The sequence below is a fragment of the Schistocerca nitens genome, chromosome 3 (genome assembly GCF_023898315.1).
Source record: "Schistocerca nitens isolate TAMUIC-IGC-003100 chromosome 3, iqSchNite1.1, whole genome shotgun sequence".
NCBI lineage: Eukaryota > Metazoa > Arthropoda > Insecta > Orthoptera > Acrididae > Schistocerca > Schistocerca nitens.
Genome location: NC_064616.1, coordinates 981,652,059 through 981,662,971, shown reverse-complemented (window position 1 = coordinate 981,662,971; position 10,913 = coordinate 981,652,059).

The window sequence follows — 10,913 nt, the reverse complement described above, 5'->3', positions numbered from 1 at the left end:
GGCGCTAATGACCTCAGTAGTTGAGCGCCCTTAAACCCCAAACAAAACAAAAAAAAAAAAAAACTCCTCTCTACAAGTCCTAGAAGTTTGTAACGGGAGTTTCCGAACATCCAGTGTACACACAACAGTATCGGCATTTTATTAAGTCTATTGCTGGTATTACTGAATAAACCAGAAGCCTCCTGAAATAAAAATATGTTATTGAAGAACAGCTACCATAATTTAAAGATAATGGTGAAATTTGTCAGGACATTTATTTGGAGCTTTCTAAAATATGGATGTGAAGTGATGACTTTCGGGAAGCAAGACGCAAAAAAAGGAAGATTCTTGAGGTGTGGATTTGGAGGAGAGCCTCAGAATATCCTGGGCTGACAAAAAATCAAATGTGCAATTTCTAATAGAAATTATCAAACAAAAGTCACTGAATAATTCATTATAGAAAAGAAAAACTACACTGGTCAGCCAGAACATTATGACCACCGACCTACTATTGACAGAAGCCCGTTCAGGCGATAGCAGCGTCACCTGCCGAGGAATGACACACGCACCGTGCACATTGAATCACTGCGGTTGCTGTCCTTGTGTAGAATGGGGAAGGCGAACGGTCTACGTGAGTCTGACCTAGGACAGATTGTGACGGTTCGGAGGCTCGGCACGAGCATTTCGGAAACTACACGACTGGTCGGATGTTCTAGGAGTGCTGTGGTGAGTCTTCAACACGTGGCGAAACTAAAGTGAAACCATGTTCAGACGTCGTGGGGTTGGGCGGTCACCCCTCATTACAGATGTCGGCCGTTGTAGGCCGGGCAGACTAATAAAACAGCACAGGCGGCCAACTGTGGCGAAACTAACATCAGACTTTAATGCTCGGCAGAGTGCAAGTGTGTCTGAACACACAGTGCACCGAACACTTCTAACGATGGGCCTCCGCAGTCGACGTACCGTGCACGTGCCAATGTTAACACCACAACATCTGCAATTGGCAACCACAACTGTAATGAACACGTGACCACTAGCACTAGACGTTGGTGCAGTGGCGGAACGTTGCACGGTCTAATGGATCCCGATACCTTCCTCATCATGCCGATGGGAGGGTGCGAATCCGTCGTCTTCCAGGGCAACAGCTCCTTGACACCTGCCGGCCGGTCTGGCCGAGCGGTTCTAGGCGCTTCAGTCTGGAACCGCGCGACCGCTACGGTTGCAGGTTCGAATCCTGCCTCGGAACTACTTAAAGTTCTACGTTCTAGGTGACTGTTGACCTCAGATGTTAAGTCCCGTAGTGCTCAGAGCCATTTGAACCAACCGTGACACCTGTATGTGGGACGGAAACAAGCTGGCTGAGGCTCTATTACGCTCTGGGGGATATTTACGTGGGCATTCGTGGGTCCAGTGGAAATTGTGCAAGGTACCGTCACGGCCAAATAGTATCGTAAACTGGTTGCAGACCACGTACACCTCTTCATGACCATCATGTTTCCCAGTGGCAGTGGCATATTTCAACAAGATAATGCGCCATGTCACAAGGCGAAGAATGTGATGGATTGGTTCGCGGAACACAGTGGCGAGTTCAAATAGATGTGCCGGTCCCCCAGCTCGTCAGATCTGAACCCGATCGAACACATCTGGGATGTGAAGGGACATTGCGTCAGAGCTCATCACCCCCATTCCAGGGATTTACGGGAATTAGGTGACATGTGTGCAGATGTGGTGCCAGCCCACTGCAGCGACCTACCGAGGCCTCATTGCTTCCATGCCACGACGCGTCGCCGCTGTTATCCGTGCCACAGGTGGACACACCGGCTATTAAGTAGGTGGTCATAATGTTCTGGCTGATCAGTCTAAATTAACTGTGCACCTAATACAGTATAACGAATTCTTACAGAACATATTTGAAGGTTAGTAAGAGGCTTAGCCCAAAACGTTCACGCTGCAAAGTTTTTTCAGTAAACAACGTGCAATGACAAAAACCCAGTTTATGTACGCCCAGTGTTTGGGACAAAATGATTTACTAATCTACAAAGGACTTCAAAAAGTTTTACACAGTCGTCTCTATTTTTTTTATTTTTTGCAAGAGGACAATGAAATTTTTTGTGAACATACTTGGAACATTTAGCTATAAGTTGGTACATAAAAGTATTTTCTTTTATTTACAGGCGAGTCTAATGGACCGTGATGTGGATGTCAGGTTGTGACAACGGTCGGTGATGGAGTTCCTCTTCAAGACCGGCGATGACTCTGCCACATTGATTCACAAGAAGTTGCTGCCTGTGTATGGGGAGGACACAGTGGATCGCAGCAGTATTCAGCGGTGGTTGCAGAGGTTTAAAGAAGGTGATTTCTCTCTTCTGGGCAATCCACGATGCGGTAGACCATCGACGGCAGTGAATGATGTGAATAAGGAGATCATTGATGAAATCATCCAAAATTGTTACTGTTAGTCATTGGACAAGCTCGACGTACCATCAAGACCCACAGACAGAGCGTCAGGGTCAGCTCATCAGCCTACACCATGACAATGCCAAACCCCACACAGCCCTCACGACGCAGGAGAAAATCAGGAAAATGGGTGGGAAAATTGTTCCTCATCCTCCCTATAGTCCGGACTTGGCTCCGTCTGATGTTTACCTCTTTGGTCGTCTGAAGGCCCACCTGTGCGGTAAAACATTTGATAGAGGGAAAGACCTTATTTCCTGTGTCAAGCGATGGTGTAAAATTTAATCCCCAGAATTTTACCAAAGTGAACTTACATCATGGAAAGAACGTTGGGCCAGTGCGTCGCAACTCATGGAGGCTACATTTAGTATGCCCCATGTATAGCTAAATGTTCCAAGTATGTTCACAAAAAATCTCATTCTCCTCATGCTAAAAAATAAAAAAATTAGAGACGACTGTGCAAAACTTTTTGAACGTCTTTTGTAGTTCGCTGATCAGCTGTCGGAAGCGCGCTGCAACTGCAAGTGATATCATAGAAAAGTCTTATAGATTTGAAGACAACGTGAGGGATGTTACTGTGTTGCTGCCGTAAAGTGGCATGAATTCTGGGTCAGGTTATGATATCTGCACGTGGAAATAACGTGCAATTGGTGGTTGCCATATACTACTTCTATGTGAGGTCGCTGAGCTGAAGGTTAAGACTATGAGATTACCGAGGGAGGTGGCACAGTCGTTAGCTGAATGAACTCGCATTTTGGAGAACGACGGCTCAAATACGCGTCTTACCATCCTCATTTGTTTCGTGATTTCCCTAAATCACTCCAGGCAAATGCCAGGAGAGTTCCTTTGAAAGGGGACGGCCAGTTTCATTTCCCATTCTTCTCTAATCCGACCTTGTGCTCCGTCTCTAATGACATCGTTTTTGACGAGATGTTAAACCCTAAACTTCTTTCCTTCGTCCTTTTACGATGGGCGTTGAATAATTAATGCAACACAATCTTTGTGAAAGCAGGCTGGTTTCATTCAGGACTGCAATACACCACACTATTTCCCACTCTTCTGGCTACAAAACCTTGAATGTCAACATAATCTCCGTTCAATGCGACGGCCTTACGCCACCTTACTGAGAGGGCCCGTATGCCCGAATGGGGGCACTCTGCCAATCGATGTCGGAGACATTGCCTTGCTGCATCAATAACGTCCTCATCATCCACGTAGTGCTGCCCGTGGAGTGCATCCTCCACTGGGCCAAACACATGCTCTTTATGGTCTTCTTTTAGGCAGCGAGGAACCCATCGGGCACAAACCTTTGAGTACCCCAACTGGTTGACGAGTGTGTCAGCAGTACCACCAGAGACCTCTAGTCGAGCAGCGAGCTGTTTGATTGTGATCTGTCAATCACCTGGAATGAGAGTGTCCTCACGTTCCAGAACGTGTGTGCGGCCGGGAGATCGGACACGTTTGTGCGACCTTGCTGCGATGATGACATACGCCTCGCACAACGGCTCAACGTACTTTTGTTCACTGAAAAATCTCCGTAGACATTCTGCAAGCGCCTATGAATAATTGAGATGCTCTCGTTTTCCGCCAAAAGAAACACAATGACGACTCTCTGCTTGGAACATACCTCCGTTACAGGCGACAATTTTGATGGATACGAATAGCGCCGCCATTTCTCGGAAATCCGTGAAACTATAGCGGCAGAAGCGTGAATATTCCACAATGTCCCACAACAAATTCCGCAGTTTTTCTACCAAAAATAGCCGAGGAAAGAAATGTGTTACATTACTTATTGAATGTCCCTCGTACTATTGAGATCGATGAAAGGTGTCAGCAAATTTTAGGAACGCTTGTGCGTAGTTCGTTTGCGTGGAAGAGTGCACATGAAATAGTCAACATAAGTGAAATTCCCGAAATGTTGCAACCATTACGTCAAGTGGGATACCTTTCTTTAGCTATGCTTATTGTTTCTGGAAAGTGCTTATCGTTTTTAAGAGGCGAATAGCTGAAAAAATTAACAAGGAGGAATCAGTGGTCACTGACAAATAACTACAATGACATCCTTAGTGATGTGTTGGCCTATCCAATGGACGGTTCGTGAGATGTGGGTAACGATAGTAACGCTGTAGACTATAGATATAGACGCAGCTTAAAGCTCCAAATTTGTGCTGTGTGGCCAACCTCAGGCGTCTGTCTCGTTACACGTGTTTTTAACGAAATAATGTTTTGTGTGTAGCATCCCTTGTTAGCTTGGCGCAGCACTGACTAGCACTGCAGCGCGCTTCCAATGGCTCGGCAGCGAGCTAGATTACTAAATCATTGCCCCTAACACCGGCCGTAGATAAGCTGCGTTTTTGTCGTCGTGCGCTGTTTACAGTAATGGCTGTTTGATGGCTCTCATACGGATTAAAGATTACTCACTTGTTAATGTGAATGTGTATAGCTTCTCCCCATCCGTGTATAATATGAGTAATGTACTGTGATAGCGGCATTTACAGTGATATTATGAAATTAACCGTATCACACAACAGCTTAATGGTCACTCACATCTGTAAAAACTGCAATCGCGATGTTTAATACTAGAGGATCATCGAAACATCGAGCGTTATGAATAATATTCATTACATTATAAAACTATCATTCATTCGGGAAGCAAACATTTCGCCGAGCGAGTGAAAATATGTTCCTGAGTGCGCGATCGTATTTTCTAATAGATGAACAGAAATGGGCAACGTACCATGAAAAGAAAGGAATAACATGGTTAATATATGGAAATCTGAAAATAATTATCAATCGGTGCTACGTGAGGGGATTAATAAAGTTTTAATTATTACCTCGAAAAAGTCGAGGTGTGAGCATGAAACTTGGCGACGTTGCGCGACAGATTGCTAACCAAAGGGGCCCGGATTCGATTACTGACCGGGTCCCATGCATGGCGTCAAATGACAAGTATACACCTATGCAGCCTCGTACAAGGTTACGAATTGACTCTAATGAATATTCTCAATTGTTGCAAAAAAGGACTTGGTGGCGTTTTAAGCACGTCTCTACCTATTTACTCTTCATTACGACACTTTTTTCCCAATGTCGGATGGCTAGGCGCAGCCCTTCATTGTAGTAGTCTGCATTTTGTCTTCTCTGGAAACATTTCACTCGAAAATAACTTCGTTTTCATAGCGGAGACGACAGCCACTCAATGGTTCCTGCACCCGATAAAAGAGAAAGAAGTAGAAAAATACCGGAAGGAGTAGCGGTGGTGGGAAAGGAGGGGGGGAGGGAAGTGGTTTGAGCTAAAATTTGTGGTTCAAAGAAGCACCCCTGAACAGCTTTCCGCGACTGTTCTTCATGACAACCTTATATAAACTTAGGAGATTTCTTCAGAATGGTCCTGTGGTGGTTTGCCCCTTACGAGCTGAGTCTGTTGGCACAAGACGACGCCAGTCTCAAAAACGCTCAGGATTTCCCTGCCCGACGATGAAGAGGCCTTCGCCTTCTCCAGGGCTGGTGAATCCTCGTGATTCAATTGCTTGGTTTTCCCTTTGTCTCGGAGTCATAGTAATGCGCCCAGCACTACTGTAGTCATCTGGACTGGCCTGACGCAGCTGCAACAGTTCCGCTGTCGTCTAGGCTCAGTGGGCTATTTGTATAGCTGTGAGCAGTCTCAGAATATATTGGGCGGTCGCCCGTTTCATCTTCAAAAAGTCGTGTAAGATGTTGAACACTTATCCATTACTGATTTTAACTTTTGCCACCATTAGGAATTTCGCCATTTAGACTTTTCTGACTATACTGATACCGAGTGGGCCTCTGTGGTATATATTGCTGACTTGTTATTGTATATGTCCACCAACTCAGCACGGAATATTGCGGCGTTGGTCACATTTAAATGCAGGAAATACATTACCGCACTATAACGAGATCCTCGTCCAGGCCGTGAATGCGATGTTGACCGGCCACTGTCCCGTGCCGTGGGGGTGGCATGTGGTCAGCAAGTCGCTCTCCTGGCCGTTTTGGAGACTTTCCAGACCTTAGAGTCGCTGCTCCTCAACTGGCATCACGAGGCTGAGTGCTCCCCGTACCAGGATAACCCTTAGCAGTGTTGAGAATCTAACCCTGGTCCTCCGCATCTGTGCCGACCATTCAGCTATGGAGGCGGATAGTTACCACACTGTATTATTATCAATGGGTTGCGCCATTTGCCGGCCGGTGTGACCGAGCGGTTCTAGGCGCTTCAGTCTGGAACCGCGTGACCGCTACGGTCGCAGGTTCGAATCCTACCTCGGGCATGGATGTGTGTGATGTCCTTAGGTTAGTTAGGTTCAAGTAGTTCTAAGTTCTAGGGGACTGATGAACTCAGATGTTGTCCTATAGTGCTCAGAGCCATTTGAACCATTTTTGCGCCATTTTGTTCTGGCACCTGTAAGCGAGGTGCTATAGTACTGTGATACAGAGATTCCACTGAGTACCAGGACTGCACTCACGTGCGTCAAAACAAACAAATACTAATTACGTAGCTTTATTTTGGTGATAACGAAATCATTTTGTTTTCTTCTCGTAATTCCTTCCTTTTTCCATTCGATTTTGATTCACAGTTTACAATGTACATACATCTCGTCAAAAAAAAAAAATTGAATAGGCCTTATAAAGGAAATAATCTTGATATTACTTTCGAAATTATATGGTGCTTACAACATACCTGCTGTACGACCTGAAATTGATAAAAAGGGCATTAAACCAGTAAAATGTTCCTCCTCTTCCTTCCTCATTAAAAAAAAGAAACATGACAATATCAACATTCACGAAAATCTAAAAATATTGAATCCAGCTGATAAGGTACATATTTGGACAAATTACAAAAGCCAGGAATCTACACGGCGAACAGGAAGGCACTGGATAGGTTGCTGAATGACCAAACGTTGGATGTGTACTAGGATGTGTGTTATTAGCTCCTATTCCACAACGAGCTCAATATACAATACGTGTGCATGTGTGTTCCGGTGAGTCTACAGCATGAGGAACTGTAGTCAGTAGTCATTTTAGTACTGACACCTCCGTTACTCGATATCGTGCGATATAAACAAATCTTAACTAGGATTTCATCAGTATTTTAATAATTTTCATAATATTTATACAAAAAGAAATCAGTGTAGCATCTAAGTAAAGAAATTTTAAATCTGTTCTTTTAATTGATTCATTTCAATGAAACTGTTCAGCACTAATTACATATAAAATCTTCTTAAAATAGTGTTGCAGAGTTCTTATAAAAGATATTTTGTTGTAAAATAACTACACCAGCTTGGTGTCGTTATTTTACAACGTAATGACTCATTATATAATTTATTTCTGTCCATTACTATAACTCCAGCAGATAGTCATAAAGAATAAGGTTAGTGGGAACACATGATATTCATTCGCAACATATATGACATATATACGTGAGAATTTTAGTATCTCTTTATTTCATAAGACTTAGGGTTTTATATGTCATATCTTAAGTTACATATACATACTGATTTTTATTTACAGATGTAAAGATGACAGTTAAAGATCGAAACCGACCAGTTGAATGAAAACGTTTCATAGAATGAAATTTTGTGATCTGATGTTACACAGGGTGGTCCATTGATCGTGACCGGGTCAAATATCTCACGAAATAAGATTCAAACGAAAAAACTACAAAGAACGAAACTCGTCTACCTTGAAGGGGGAAACCAGATGGTTCTATGGTTGACCCGCTAGATGGCGCTACCATAGGTCAAACGAATATCAACTGCGTTTTATTAAATAAGAACTCCCATTTTCTATTACATATTCGTGTAGTACGTAAAGAAATATGAATGTTTTAGTTGTACCACTTTTTTCGCTTTGTGGTAGATGGCGTTGTAATACACTCCTGGAAATTGAAATAAGAACACCGTGAATTCATTGTCCCAGGAAGGGGAAACTTTATTGACACATTCCTGGGGTCAGATACATCACATGATCACACTGACAGAACCACAGGCACATAGACACAGGCAACAGAGCATGCACAATGTCGGCACTAGTACAGTGTATATCCACCTTTCGCAGCAATGCAGGCTGCTATTCTCCCATGGAGACGATCGTAGAGATGCTGGATGTAGTCCTGTGGAACGGCTTGCCATGCCATTTCCACCTGGTGCCTCAGTTGGACCAGCGTTCGTGCTGGACGTGCAGACCGCGTGAGACGACGCTTCATCCAGTCCCAAACATGCTCAATGGGGGACAGATCCGGAGATCTTGCTGGCCAGGGTAGTTGACTTACACCTTCTAGAGCACGTTGGGTGGCACGGGATACATGCGGACGTGCATTGTCCTGTTGGAACAGCAAGTTCCCTTGCCGGTCTAGGAATGGTAGAACGATGGGTTCGATGACGGTTTGGATGTACCGTGCACTATTCAGTGTCCCCTCGACGATCACCAGTGGTGTACGGCCAGTGTAGGAGATCGCTCCCCACACCATGATGCCGGGTGTTGGCCCTGTGTGCCTCGGTCGTATGCAGTCCTGATTGTGGCGCTCACCTGCACGGCGCCAAACACGCATACGACCATCATTGGCACCAAGGCAGAAGCGACTCTCATCGCTGAAGATGACACGTCTCCATTCGTCCCTCCATTCACGTCTGTCGCGACACCACTGGAGGCGGGCTGCACGATGTTGGGGCGTGAGCGGAAGACGGCCTAACGGTGTGCGGGACCGTAGCCCAGCTTCATGGAGACGGTTACGAATGGTCCTCGCCGATACCCCAGGAGCAACAGTGTCCCTAATTTGCTGGGAAGTGGCGGTGCGGTCCCCTACGGCACTGCGTAGGATCCTACGGTCTTGGCGTGCATCCGTGCGTCGCTGCGGTCCGGTCCCAGGTCGACGGGCACGTGCACCTTCCGCCGACCACTGGCGACAACATCGATGTACTGTGGAGACCTCACGCCCCACGTGTTGAGCAATTCGGCGGTACGTCCACCCGGCCTCCCGCATGCCCACTATACGCCCTCGCTCAAAGTCCGTCAACTGCACATACGGTTCACGTCCACGCTGTCGCGGCATGCTACCAGTGTTAAAGACTGCGATGGAGCTCCGTATGCCACGGCAAACTGGCTGACACTGACGGCGGCGGTGCACAAATGCTGCGCAGCTAGCGCCATTCGACGGCCAACACCGCGGTTCCTGGTGTGTCCGCTGTGCCGTGCGTGTGATCATTGCTTGTACAGCCCTCTCGCAGTGTCCGGAGCAAGTATGGTGGGTCTGACACACCGGTGTCAATGTGTTCTTTTTTCCATTTCCAGGAGTGTAGTCACAAACGTATAAGTATATGGTATCACGTAACATTCCGCCAGTGCGAATAGTATTTGCTTCGTGATACATTACCCGTCTTAAAATGGACCATTTACCAATTGCGGAAAAGGTCGATATCGTGTGGATGTATGGGTATTGTGATCAAAATGCCCAACGGGCGTATGCTACGTATGCTACTCGGTATCCTGGATGACGTCATCCAAGTGCCCGGACCGTTCGCCGGATAGTTACGTTATTTAAGGAAACAGGAAGCGTTCAGCCACATGTGAAACGTCAACTACAACCTGCAACAAATGTTGATGCCCAAGTAGGTGTTTCAGCTGCTGTCGCGGCTAATCCGCACCTCAGTAGCAGACAAACTGCACGAGAATCTGGAATCTCAAAAACGTCGGTGTTGAGAATGCTTCATCAACATCGATTGCACCCGTACCATATTTCTATGCAACAGGAATTGCATGGCGACGACTTTGAAGATCGTGTACAGTCTGCCACTAGGCACAAGAGACGATGACACATTTTTTGCACGCGTTCTATTTAGCGAAGAAGCGCCATTCACCAACGGCGGTTAAGTAAATCGGCATAATATGCACTATTGGGCAACGGAAAAACCACGATGGCTGCGACAAGTGGAACATCAGCGACCTTGGCGGGTTCATGTATGGTGCGGCATTATGGGAGGAAGGATAATTGGCCCCCATTTTATCGATGTCAATCTAAATGGTGCAATGTATGCTGATTTCCTACGTAATGTTCTACCGATGTTACTACCTAACGTTTCACAGCATGACAGAATGGCGCTGTACTTTCAACATGATCGATGTCCAGCACATACCTCGCGTGCAGTTGAAGCGATATTGAATACCATATTTCATGACAGGAGGGTTGGTCGTCGAAACACCATACCATTGCCCGCACGTTGACCGGATCTGACATCCCCGGATTTCCTTTTGTGGGGAGAGTTGAAGTATATATGCCCGTGATCCACCGACAACGCCTGACAACATGCGTCAGCGCAATGTCAATGCATGTGCGAACATTAAGGAAGGCGAACTTCTCGCTGTTGAGAGGAATGTCGTTACACGTATTGGCAAATGCATTGAGGTTGACGGACATCGTTTTGAGCATTTATTGCATTAATGTGGTATTTACAGGTAATCACGCTGTA